The 14,469-nt window shown below is 30.8% G+C and overlaps 3 pseudogenes; all 3 read left to right on the top strand.

Moving 5' to 3' along the window:
* The first annotated feature begins 219 nt into the window (after positions 1 to 219).
* Positions 220 to 2,000, top strand: LOC148199386 (sugar transport protein 10 pseudogene; annotated as a pseudogene).
* A 2,969-nt stretch (positions 2,001 to 4,969) lies between these two features.
* LOC148199385 (sugar transport protein 10 pseudogene) lies at positions 4,970 to 6,750 on the top strand (annotated as a pseudogene).
* A 2,969-nt stretch (positions 6,751 to 9,719) lies between these two features.
* On the top strand, positions 9,720 to 11,500 carry LOC148199384 (sugar transport protein 10 pseudogene; annotated as a pseudogene).
* Positions 11,501 to 14,469: the final 2,969 nt, after the last annotated feature.

Raw genomic sequence — 14,469 nt, 5'->3', positions numbered from 1 at the left:
ACCAGTTTGGCTATTAACAACATGATAGATAATTAGAAGCATAAAAATATATTATATTGTTGGCGAAGTTATTTTAATTTTATAACTCATCCTTATCCGTTAGATGTTATTATTAGCATATTTTAGATTATAAAACAAGTTCCTAAAATCTGATATGCAGAAAAAGAAAGAAAGTTTAAGAGAAAGAAAGAGATCCAATTAAAATATAACATTTTAAAGATGGCAGGTGGAGCTTCTGCTACTCTAGAAAATGGAAGACAATATGAAAGTAAGATCACGTTATTCGTGTTGGTCACATGTTTTGTAGCAGCCATGGGCGGTCTACTGTTTGGTTATGATCTTGGAATCACGGGAGGAGTGACTTCCATGGAACCATTCTTATTAAAATTCTTTCCGAGTGTTTATAAAAAAATGAAAGATGAGTCTCTCCATGAAAGTCAATACTGCAAATTTGACAACGAACTCCTTACTTTGTTCACCTCTTCTTTATATCTTGCTGCATTGGTAGCTTCTTTCTTTGCTTCCACCACCACAAGAATGATGGGACGCAAGACCTCTATGTTTGCAGGTGGTTTATTCTTCCTTGTTGGTGCGTTGTTGAACGGTTTTGCAGTCAATATTGAAATGCTCATCATAGGTCGATTATTACTTGGTTTTGGTGTTGGATATTGTAATCAGGTAAGGCTTTGCATCATTGTCAATGCTTTCCAATTTGGTTATATGACTATGGGGAAACCTTCATTATTAAATTGTTTTTAACATTTCCTTTTTCTTTTTTGTTATTATTATTTCCAATAGTCTGTACCTGTCTACTTGTCTGAAATGGCTCCAACATCGATAAGAGGTGCACTTAACATTGGATTTCAAATGATGATCACAATTGGCATATTGGTTGCAAACCTTATTAATTACGGCACTGGAAAACTAGAATATGGTTGGAGAATTTCTTTAGGTGCTGGTGCAGTTCCTGCAATCATGCTATGTGTAGGATCTCTTTTCTTAGGTGACACCCCTAACTCCTTAATCGAAAGAGGTAAAAAAGAAGAAGCTAAGAAAATGTTGCAAAAGATTCGTGGCGTGGATAATGTTGACGAGGAGTTCCAAGACCTCGTTAATGCGGCTAAAGCAGCCAAAGATGTTGAACATCCATGGAAGAACATTACAAAACCAAAATACAGACCTCAACTCACTTTTTGCTCTCTGATTCCCTTTTTCCAACAATTCACTGGCATCAATGTCATCATGTTTTATGCTCCTGTCCTCTTTAAAACTTTAGGCTTTGGAAACGATACTTCCCTTATGTCTTCAGTTATCACTGGAGGCGTTAATGTGGTTGCAACTTTTGTTTCCATTTTCTCTGTGGACAAGTTTGGAAGAAGGATATTGTTCCTCGAAGGTGGGATTCAAATGCTTATTTGTCAGGTAAAAACCTTAACCTAATTGATAAATAATGTTTGTTATTTTAATATTTAAAAATAACAGTTTTATCACTAAATTCATTCGTTACCGTGAACAACTAATTTTGAAATTCATAATATGTGTAGCTTGCTGTCGGAATCATGATTGCTCTAAAGTTTGGAGTGAGTGGTGAAGGCTATTTTACCAATGGAGAAGCAGGTCTTCTCTTATTCTTTATATGTGCGTACGTTGCAGCATATGCATGGTCTTGGGGTCCACTAGGTTGGTTGGTTCCTAGTGAAATATGCTCTCTTGAGGTTCGATCTGCAGGTCAGGGCACCAATGTTGCTGTAAACATGTTATTTACCTTTGTCATTGCCCAAGTTTTCCTAACCATGCTTTGTCACTTGAAGTTTGGTCTTTTCTTCTTCTTTGCTGGATTTGTGCTTATCATGACCATTTTTGTTGCCTTGCTCCTGCCTGAGACAAGGAATATTCGAATTGAAGAAATGAATCAAGTTTGGAAATCACATTGGTTTTGGGGGAAATTTATTCCGGATGATGTAGCCACTGGTGGTCATCCTCGTATGACTACAGTTTGAGATTAGATTGGTCAAGTACTTCATTTACTCGTACCAACAAAATTTCTATCATTTTCTCAAACAGCTCATTGTAATTACATAATTCCTACGATTTGTAATAGATATACTCATCCAACATCAAATTTTTTTTATACTACATAATATTTGTAATAATAGTTTAGAATATTGTTTGGATTTTGCTAGGTTTTGTCTTAAGCCTGATTTTAATGATAAAATATTTAAATTATTAACAACTCAAAGGATTCAATGCATGTCCATGACAAGTTATTATTGGACAAAGAAACACGATGTGAGTGTTCTAAGATATGTTTTGGCTAGAAAAAATCGCATTCTCGGTTTCTATGACAAAGGTAAAAGAACGGGGGAATAAAAGAAGTGAGTTTACCCAATGGACGAGTTAATGGATGGATAATGGCTTTAAACTTCACAAAAAATTAGATATTATTTTACGATCACTTATGTTGTTTAAATATCAATTACCACTTAGTGTTTAAATTTAGTGAGAACTGAAATTGGTGTGAAATTATAATTCCGATATTTGAGTTGAGCAAATAACTAATTTACAAATTAAAATTTTATCATGAAATCCAATTCCATTTTGATATCTCAAAACGAGGACAGTTATGTGCTAAAACTATGTTAGGTTTGACAAATAAAAGAAGAAAGAGTGCATTAAGAGATGGAACAAATGAAAATATTGGATGTTTTTTTTCTTTTAAGGGCGTTTCTCTTTCTACAGGGACTTTTTCTATTTGGATGTGAGTGTTCTAAGATACTTTTTACCAAGAAAATAATCACATTCACATTTTCTATGATAAGGGTAAAAAAATGAAAGAATAAAAGAAGTAAGTTTAATCAATGAACGAGCTAATGCATGGATAACGTCTTTAAACCTTACAAGAAGCATATATATTATTTAAATGTTAACTTATAGTGTTTAAATATCAATTACCACTTATGTAAATAGTGTTTAATTTTAGTTTGAATTGAAACCGGTGTGAAATTAGAATTTTGATATTTGAGCAAATAACTAGGTTACAAATTAACATTTTATCTTGAAATCGAATTCCGTTTTGATATCTCAAAATTAGGGTAGTTATGCCGTAAAGTTGTGTTAGGTTTGACAAATAAAACAATAAACAGTAAATTAATTGTGGTGGTTGGTGGCCGCCACCATCAAATTAAGAGATTGAACACATGAAAATATTGAAGTTTTTATTTTGGTTTTGGTTGAAGAATAGTTATGTTTCCTAACTCAAGTAAAAGAAGAAGAATTTCTTAATTTTATTTTACAAAATTAGATTTCCAAAGAATGAGAACGCATTTATATTTGAACTTACGGGAGGTAAATGAAAGGAAAAGTTCTTTTAAATACTTAAAATATCAATGAAAATATTGACATGCTCATCTAAACGAATATTACTTATTGTTACCAACTTTATGATGGAGGTAGAATAGTTAACGGAATTTAATTTAATAGAACTTGAAAAATTATAACTAAACATAGAAGAGTATGACTTGTTCACATGGATTGGAAACCCAAAATAGGTTTTATGTATTGAATGCTTCAGAGTTTGTATGTACCAATTTAGGGTATCATCGACATAGAGTTTCACAATAAATCTTTCAAGAGTTTTTTTATTTTTATTTAAGTTTGTCTCATGTGTTTACATTATATCATCAAATAAGTTAAATTGATGATCATATTAAGGTCAACGAAATCTTTGGATTCGTTCATGATTTAGGTCATCCAAGCGATAACCTCTTACATTAAGACAGTCATAGTCATGAGATGTTATGGCCGATAACTTTTTATTGTGAGATCCTGTTGTTGATACTATTTTATTGTAGGATTTTTAAGACAATAACAAAGTCTACAATTAATGACACCTTTTGTTACATTGGTTTTTATTGTTGTCATCAAATGCCGAAACCAAGTTATCAATACTAACTAACAAAAATAAAATAAAACAGAATCATTAAAAGAAAAAAGGAATTAGTTGGAGAAATAAAACGAAGATAATACTAACTAAAACTAAGGATCCTTTCATGAAAAATAAATTATTTAAGTCAAATATGTACAAATTTGTTTTGTTGGAACTTGTTTTCTTTTCTAGTCCTCCAAACATGTTAATGAAATTTCTCCTTTTTGAAGCATAATACTAAATAAAATTAATAATTTAAAAAATAGGTATTTTCCTTTCAGTTCTTTTTTCTTAAGTTTTGGTTACTTATGAACTTTCTTATTTAATTTTTTTCTTTTTGGTTCAAACTATAAGCTTGGTGCACCGATTTATTTTTTTTAGAATATATTGTTGTAATAGATTCACAAATTTATTTTTCTCTTCTTTTTTATGTGACTTGAGGTTTAGAATCGAGTATTAGAAAGTCAATTATTTCTTTTGTGCAAGAGACAAACAACAAGAGTACTCAACTGTCTCTTAAATAAGTTGTGCATACATTTTCTTTCATCAATTATTCAAAATTTCAGTAAAAGCAGTTTAGTTTATGAAATTAAAGTTTTGTTATTTTTTTTAATAAATTCTTATAAACGCAATATTAACTCGTATGAACAAATAAGTTGAGTATTAATCGATGTTCTTTAATTATAAACAAATTATTATCACCCATAACGACGAAATTAACCTTGGTTTATAAAACCACGACTCTTTAAATTTTCACTAACTAGTTCTTATCTTAAGTCCTTAAAATAACTTATGAGTTCTAACGTGAAACAAATAACAATACACACCAGTTTGGCTATTAACAACATGATAGATAATTAGAAGCATAAAAATATATTATATTGTTGGCGAAGTTATTTTAATTTTATAACTCATCCTTATCCGTTAGATGTTATTATTAGCATATTTTAGATTATAAAACAAGTTCCTAAAATCTGATATGCAGAAAAAGAAAGAAAGTTTAAGAGAAAGAAAGAGATCCAATTAAAATATAACATTTTAAAGATGGCAGGTGGAGCTTCTGCTACTCTAGAAAATGGAAGACAATATGAAAGTAAGATCACGTTATTCGTGTTGGTCACATGTTTTGTAGCAGCCATGGGCGGTCTACTGTTTGGTTATGATCTTGGAATCACGGGAGGAGTGACTTCCATGGAACCATTCTTATTAAAATTCTTTCCGAGTGTTTATAAAAAAATGAAAGATGAGTCTCTCCATGAAAGTCAATACTGCAAATTTGACAACGAACTCCTTACTTTGTTCACCTCTTCTTTATATCTTGCTGCATTGGTAGCTTCTTTCTTTGCTTCCACCACCACAAGAATGATGGGACGCAAGACCTCTATGTTTGCAGGTGGTTTATTCTTCCTTGTTGGTGCGTTGTTGAACGGTTTTGCAGTCAATATTGAAATGCTCATCATAGGTCGATTATTACTTGGTTTTGGTGTTGGATATTGTAATCAGGTAAGGCTTTGCATCATTGTCAATGCTTTCCAATTTGGTTATATGACTATGGGGAAACCTTCATTATTAAATTGTTTTTAACATTTCCTTTTTCTTTTTTGTTATTATTATTTCCAATAGTCTGTACCTGTCTACTTGTCTGAAATGGCTCCAACATCGATAAGAGGTGCACTTAACATTGGATTTCAAATGATGATCACAATTGGCATATTGGTTGCAAACCTTATTAATTACGGCACTGGAAAACTAGAATATGGTTGGAGAATTTCTTTAGGTGCTGGTGCAGTTCCTGCAATCATGCTATGTGTAGGATCTCTTTTCTTAGGTGACACCCCTAACTCCTTAATCGAAAGAGGTAAAAAAGAAGAAGCTAAGAAAATGTTGCAAAAGATTCGTGGCGTGGATAATGTTGACGAGGAGTTCCAAGACCTCGTTAATGCGGCTAAAGCAGCCAAAGATGTTGAACATCCATGGAAGAACATTACAAAACCAAAATACAGACCTCAACTCACTTTTTGCTCTCTGATTCCCTTTTTCCAACAATTCACTGGCATCAATGTCATCATGTTTTATGCTCCTGTCCTCTTTAAAACTTTAGGCTTTGGAAACGATACTTCCCTTATGTCTTCAGTTATCACTGGAGGCGTTAATGTGGTTGCAACTTTTGTTTCCATTTTCTCTGTGGACAAGTTTGGAAGAAGGATATTGTTCCTCGAAGGTGGGATTCAAATGCTTATTTGTCAGGTAAAAACCTTAACCTAATTGATAAATAATGTTTGTTATTTTAATATTTAAAAATAACAGTTTTATCACTAAATTCATTCGTTACCGTGAACAACTAATTTTGAAATTCATAATATGTGTAGCTTGCTGTCGGAATCATGATTGCTCTAAAGTTTGGAGTGAGTGGTGAAGGCTATTTTACCAATGGAGAAGCAGGTCTTCTCTTATTCTTTATATGTGCGTACGTTGCAGCATATGCATGGTCTTGGGGTCCACTAGGTTGGTTGGTTCCTAGTGAAATATGCTCTCTTGAGGTTCGATCTGCAGGTCAGGGCACCAATGTTGCTGTAAACATGTTATTTACCTTTGTCATTGCCCAAGTTTTCCTAACCATGCTTTGTCACTTGAAGTTTGGTCTTTTCTTCTTCTTTGCTGGATTTGTGCTTATCATGACCATTTTTGTTGCCTTGCTCCTGCCTGAGACAAGGAATATTCGAATTGAAGAAATGAATCAAGTTTGGAAATCACATTGGTTTTGGGGGAAATTTATTCCGGATGATGTAGCCACTGGTGGTCATCCTCGTATGACTACAGTTTGAGATTAGATTGGTCAAGTACTTCATTTACTCGTACCAACAAAATTTCTATCATTTTCTCAAACAGCTCATTGTAATTACATAATTCCTACGATTTGTAATAGATATACTCATCCAACATCAAATTTTTTTTATACTACATAATATTTGTAATAATAGTTTAGAATATTGTTTGGATTTTGCTAGGTTTTGTCTTAAGCCTGATTTTAATGATAAAATATTTAAATTATTAACAACTCAAAGGATTCAATGCATGTCCATGACAAGTTATTATTGGACAAAGAAACACGATGTGAGTGTTCTAAGATATGTTTTGGCTAGAAAAAATCGCATTCTCGGTTTCTATGACAAAGGTAAAAGAACGGGGGAATAAAAGAAGTGAGTTTACCCAATGGACGAGTTAATGGATGGATAATGGCTTTAAACTTCACAAAAAATTAGATATTATTTTACGATCACTTATGTTGTTTAAATATCAATTACCACTTAGTGTTTAAATTTAGTGAGAACTGAAATTGGTGTGAAATTATAATTCCGATATTTGAGTTGAGCAAATAACTAATTTACAAATTAAAATTTTATCATGAAATCCAATTCCATTTTGATATCTCAAAACGAGGACAGTTATGTGCTAAAACTATGTTAGGTTTGACAAATAAAAGAAGAAAGAGTGCATTAAGAGATGGAACAAATGAAAATATTGGATGTTTTTTTTCTTTTAAGGGCGTTTCTCTTTCTACAGGGACTTTTTCTATTTGGATGTGAGTGTTCTAAGATACTTTTTACCAAGAAAATAATCACATTCACATTTTCTATGATAAGGGTAAAAAAATGAAAGAATAAAAGAAGTAAGTTTAATCAATGAACGAGCTAATGCATGGATAACGTCTTTAAACCTTACAAGAAGCATATATATTATTTAAATGTTAACTTATAGTGTTTAAATATCAATTACCACTTATGTAAATAGTGTTTAATTTTAGTTTGAATTGAAACCGGTGTGAAATTAGAATTTTGATATTTGAGCAAATAACTAGGTTACAAATTAACATTTTATCTTGAAATCGAATTCCGTTTTGATATCTCAAAATTAGGGTAGTTATGCCGTAAAGTTGTGTTAGGTTTGACAAATAAAACAATAAACAGTAAATTAATTGTGGTGGTTGGTGGCCGCCACCATCAAATTAAGAGATTGAACACATGAAAATATTGAAGTTTTTATTTTGGTTTTGGTTGAAGAATAGTTATGTTTCCTAACTCAAGTAAAAGAAGAAGAATTTCTTAATTTTATTTTACAAAATTAGATTTCCAAAGAATGAGAACGCATTTATATTTGAACTTACGGGAGGTAAATGAAAGGAAAAGTTCTTTTAAATACTTAAAATATCAATGAAAATATTGACATGCTCATCTAAACGAATATTACTTATTGTTACCAACTTTATGATGGAGGTAGAATAGTTAACGGAATTTAATTTAATAGAACTTGAAAAATTATAACTAAACATAGAAGAGTATGACTTGTTCACATGGATTGGAAACCCAAAATAGGTTTTATGTATTGAATGCTTCAGAGTTTGTATGTACCAATTTAGGGTATCATCGACATAGAGTTTCACAATAAATCTTTCAAGAGTTTTTTTATTTTTATTTAAGTTTGTCTCATGTGTTTACATTATATCATCAAATAAGTTAAATTGATGATCATATTAAGGTCAACGAAATCTTTGGATTCGTTCATGATTTAGGTCATCCAAGCGATAACCTCTTACATTAAGACAGTCATAGTCATGAGATGTTATGGCCGATAACTTTTTATTGTGAGATCCTGTTGTTGATACTATTTTATTGTAGGATTTTTAAGACAATAACAAAGTCTACAATTAATGACACCTTTTGTTACATTGGTTTTTATTGTTGTCATCAAATGCCGAAACCAAGTTATCAATACTAACTAACAAAAATAAAATAAAACAGAATCATTAAAAGAAAAAAGGAATTAGTTGGAGAAATAAAACGAAGATAATACTAACTAAAACTAAGGATCCTTTCATGAAAAATAAATTATTTAAGTCAAATATGTACAAATTTGTTTTGTTGGAACTTGTTTTCTTTTCTAGTCCTCCAAACATGTTAATGAAATTTCTCCTTTTTGAAGCATAATACTAAATAAAATTAATAATTTAAAAAATAGGTATTTTCCTTTCAGTTCTTTTTTCTTAAGTTTTGGTTACTTATGAACTTTCTTATTTAATTTTTTTCTTTTTGGTTCAAACTATAAGCTTGGTGCACCGATTTATTTTTTTTAGAATATATTGTTGTAATAGATTCACAAATTTATTTTTCTCTTCTTTTTTATGTGACTTGAGGTTTAGAATCGAGTATTAGAAAGTCAATTATTTCTTTTGTGCAAGAGACAAACAACAAGAGTACTCAACTGTCTCTTAAATAAGTTGTGCATACATTTTCTTTCATCAATTATTCAAAATTTCAGTAAAAGCAGTTTAGTTTATGAAATTAAAGTTTTGTTATTTTTTTTAATAAATTCTTATAAACGCAATATTAACTCGTATGAACAAATAAGTTGAGTATTAATCGATGTTCTTTAATTATAAACAAATTATTATCACCCATAACGACGAAATTAACCTTGGTTTATAAAACCACGACTCTTTAAATTTTCACTAACTAGTTCTTATCTTAAGTCCTTAAAATAACTTATGAGTTCTAACGTGAAACAAATAACAATACACACCAGTTTGGCTATTAACAACATGATAGATAATTAGAAGCATAAAAATATATTATATTGTTGGCGAAGTTATTTTAATTTTATAACTCATCCTTATCCGTTAGATGTTATTATTAGCATATTTTAGATTATAAAACAAGTTCCTAAAATCTGATATGCAGAAAAAGAAAGAAAGTTTAAGAGAAAGAAAGAGATCCAATTAAAATATAACATTTTAAAGATGGCAGGTGGAGCTTCTGCTACTCTAGAAAATGGAAGACAATATGAAAGTAAGATCACGTTATTCGTGTTGGTCACATGTTTTGTAGCAGCCATGGGCGGTCTACTGTTTGGTTATGATCTTGGAATCACGGGAGGAGTGACTTCCATGGAACCATTCTTATTAAAATTCTTTCCGAGTGTTTATAAAAAAATGAAAGATGAGTCTCTCCATGAAAGTCAATACTGCAAATTTGACAACGAACTCCTTACTTTGTTCACCTCTTCTTTATATCTTGCTGCATTGGTAGCTTCTTTCTTTGCTTCCACCACCACAAGAATGATGGGACGCAAGACCTCTATGTTTGCAGGTGGTTTATTCTTCCTTGTTGGTGCGTTGTTGAACGGTTTTGCAGTCAATATTGAAATGCTCATCATAGGTCGATTATTACTTGGTTTTGGTGTTGGATATTGTAATCAGGTAAGGCTTTGCATCATTGTCAATGCTTTCCAATTTGGTTATATGACTATGGGGAAACCTTCATTATTAAATTGTTTTTAACATTTCCTTTTTCTTTTTTGTTATTATTATTTCCAATAGTCTGTACCTGTCTACTTGTCTGAAATGGCTCCAACATCGATAAGAGGTGCACTTAACATTGGATTTCAAATGATGATCACAATTGGCATATTGGTTGCAAACCTTATTAATTACGGCACTGGAAAACTAGAATATGGTTGGAGAATTTCTTTAGGTGCTGGTGCAGTTCCTGCAATCATGCTATGTGTAGGATCTCTTTTCTTAGGTGACACCCCTAACTCCTTAATCGAAAGAGGTAAAAAAGAAGAAGCTAAGAAAATGTTGCAAAAGATTCGTGGCGTGGATAATGTTGACGAGGAGTTCCAAGACCTCGTTAATGCGGCTAAAGCAGCCAAAGATGTTGAACATCCATGGAAGAACATTACAAAACCAAAATACAGACCTCAACTCACTTTTTGCTCTCTGATTCCCTTTTTCCAACAATTCACTGGCATCAATGTCATCATGTTTTATGCTCCTGTCCTCTTTAAAACTTTAGGCTTTGGAAACGATACTTCCCTTATGTCTTCAGTTATCACTGGAGGCGTTAATGTGGTTGCAACTTTTGTTTCCATTTTCTCTGTGGACAAGTTTGGAAGAAGGATATTGTTCCTCGAAGGTGGGATTCAAATGCTTATTTGTCAGGTAAAAACCTTAACCTAATTGATAAATAATGTTTGTTATTTTAATATTTAAAAATAACAGTTTTATCACTAAATTCATTCGTTACCGTGAACAACTAATTTTGAAATTCATAATATGTGTAGCTTGCTGTCGGAATCATGATTGCTCTAAAGTTTGGAGTGAGTGGTGAAGGCTATTTTACCAATGGAGAAGCAGGTCTTCTCTTATTCTTTATATGTGCGTACGTTGCAGCATATGCATGGTCTTGGGGTCCACTAGGTTGGTTGGTTCCTAGTGAAATATGCTCTCTTGAGGTTCGATCTGCAGGTCAGGGCACCAATGTTGCTGTAAACATGTTATTTACCTTTGTCATTGCCCAAGTTTTCCTAACCATGCTTTGTCACTTGAAGTTTGGTCTTTTCTTCTTCTTTGCTGGATTTGTGCTTATCATGACCATTTTTGTTGCCTTGCTCCTGCCTGAGACAAGGAATATTCGAATTGAAGAAATGAATCAAGTTTGGAAATCACATTGGTTTTGGGGGAAATTTATTCCGGATGATGTAGCCACTGGTGGTCATCCTCGTATGACTACAGTTTGAGATTAGATTGGTCAAGTACTTCATTTACTCGTACCAACAAAATTTCTATCATTTTCTCAAACAGCTCATTGTAATTACATAATTCCTACGATTTGTAATAGATATACTCATCCAACATCAAATTTTTTTTATACTACATAATATTTGTAATAATAGTTTAGAATATTGTTTGGATTTTGCTAGGTTTTGTCTTAAGCCTGATTTTAATGATAAAATATTTAAATTATTAACAACTCAAAGGATTCAATGCATGTCCATGACAAGTTATTATTGGACAAAGAAACACGATGTGAGTGTTCTAAGATATGTTTTGGCTAGAAAAAATCGCATTCTCGGTTTCTATGACAAAGGTAAAAGAACGGGGGAATAAAAGAAGTGAGTTTACCCAATGGACGAGTTAATGGATGGATAATGGCTTTAAACTTCACAAAAAATTAGATATTATTTTACGATCACTTATGTTGTTTAAATATCAATTACCACTTAGTGTTTAAATTTAGTGAGAACTGAAATTGGTGTGAAATTATAATTCCGATATTTGAGTTGAGCAAATAACTAATTTACAAATTAAAATTTTATCATGAAATCCAATTCCATTTTGATATCTCAAAACGAGGACAGTTATGTGCTAAAACTATGTTAGGTTTGACAAATAAAAGAAGAAAGAGTGCATTAAGAGATGGAACAAATGAAAATATTGGATGTTTTTTTTCTTTTAAGGGCGTTTCTCTTTCTACAGGGACTTTTTCTATTTGGATGTGAGTGTTCTAAGATACTTTTTACCAAGAAAATAATCACATTCACATTTTCTATGATAAGGGTAAAAAAATGAAAGAATAAAAGAAGTAAGTTTAATCAATGAACGAGCTAATGCATGGATAACGTCTTTAAACCTTACAAGAAGCATATATATTATTTAAATGTTAACTTATAGTGTTTAAATATCAATTACCACTTATGTAAATAGTGTTTAATTTTAGTTTGAATTGAAACCGGTGTGAAATTAGAATTTTGATATTTGAGCAAATAACTAGGTTACAAATTAACATTTTATCTTGAAATCGAATTCCGTTTTGATATCTCAAAATTAGGGTAGTTATGCCGTAAAGTTGTGTTAGGTTTGACAAATAAAACAATAAACAGTAAATTAATTGTGGTGGTTGGTGGCCGCCACCATCAAATTAAGAGATTGAACACATGAAAATATTGAAGTTTTTATTTTGGTTTTGGTTGAAGAATAGTTATGTTTCCTAACTCAAGTAAAAGAAGAAGAATTTCTTAATTTTATTTTACAAAATTAGATTTCCAAAGAATGAGAACGCATTTATATTTGAACTTACGGGAGGTAAATGAAAGGAAAAGTTCTTTTAAATACTTAAAATATCAATGAAAATATTGACATGCTCATCTAAACGAATATTACTTATTGTTACCAACTTTATGATGGAGGTAGAATAGTTAACGGAATTTAATTTAATAGAACTTGAAAAATTATAACTAAACATAGAAGAGTATGACTTGTTCACATGGATTGGAAACCCAAAATAGGTTTTATGTATTGAATGCTTCAGAGTTTGTATGTACCAATTTAGGGTATCATCGACATAGAGTTTCACAATAAATCTTTCAAGAGTTTTTTTATTTTTATTTAAGTTTGTCTCATGTGTTTACATTATATCATCAAATAAGTTAAATTGATGATCATATTAAGGTCAACGAAATCTTTGGATTCGTTCATGATTTAGGTCATCCAAGCGATAACCTCTTACATTAAGACAGTCATAGTCATGAGATGTTATGGCCGATAACTTTTTATTGTGAGATCCTGTTGTTGATACTATTTTATTGTAGGATTTTTAAGACAATAACAAAGTCTACAATTAATGACACCTTTTGTTACATTGGTTTTTATTGTTGTCATCAAATGCCGAAACCAAGTTATCAATACTAACTAACAAAAATAAAATAAAACAGAATCATTAAAAGAAAAAAGGAATTAGTTGGAGAAATAAAACGAAGATAATACTAACTAAAACTAAGGATCCTTTCATGAAAAATAAATTATTTAAGTCAAATATGTACAAATTTGTTTTGTTGGAACTTGTTTTCTTTTCTAGTCCTCCAAACATGTTAATGAAATTTCTCCTTTTTGAAGCATAATACTAAATAAAATTAATAATTTAAAAAATAGGTATTTTCCTTTCAGTTCTTTTTTCTTAAGTTTTGGTTACTTATGAACTTTCTTATTTAATTTTTTTCTTTTTGGTTCAAACTATAAGCTTGGTGCACCGATTTATTTTTTTTAGAATATATTGTTGTAATAGATTCACAAATTTATTTTTCTCTTCTTTTTTATGTGACTTGAGGTTTAGAATCGAGTATTAGAAAGTCAATTATTTCTTTTGTGCAAGAGACAAACAACAAGAGTACTCAACTGTCTCTTAAATAAGTTGTGCATACATTTTCTTTCATCAATTATTCAAAATTTCAGTAAAAGCAGTTTAGTTTATGAAATTAAAGTTTTGTTATTTTTTTTAATAAATTCTTATAAACGCAATATTAACTCGTATGAACAAATAAGTTGAGTATTAATCGATGTTCTTTAATTATAAACAAATTATTATCACCCATAACGACGAAATTAACCTTGGTTTATAAAACCACGACTCTTTAAATTTTCACTAACTAGTTCTTATCTTAAGTCCTTAAAATAACTTATGAGTTCTAACGTGAAACAAATAACAATACACACCAGTTTGGCTATTAACAACATGATAGATAATTAGAAGCATAAAAATATATTATATTGTTGGCGAAGTTATTTTAATTTTATAACTCATCCTTATCCGTTAGATGTTATTATTAGCATATTTTAGATTATAAAACAAGTTCCTAAAATCTGATATGCAGAAAAAGAAAGAAAGTTTAAGAGAAAGAAAGAGATCCAATTAAAATATAACATTTTAAAG

Source organism: Vigna umbellata, chromosome 4, assembly GCF_029865625.1.
Source record: "Vigna umbellata cultivar VRB3 chromosome 4, Vumbellata_1.0, whole genome shotgun sequence".
Taxonomy (NCBI): domain Eukaryota; kingdom Viridiplantae; phylum Streptophyta; class Magnoliopsida; order Fabales; family Fabaceae; genus Vigna; species Vigna umbellata.
Note: the sequence above shows the minus strand (reverse complement) of the source record. Positions and strands in the feature narration are given on the sequence as shown.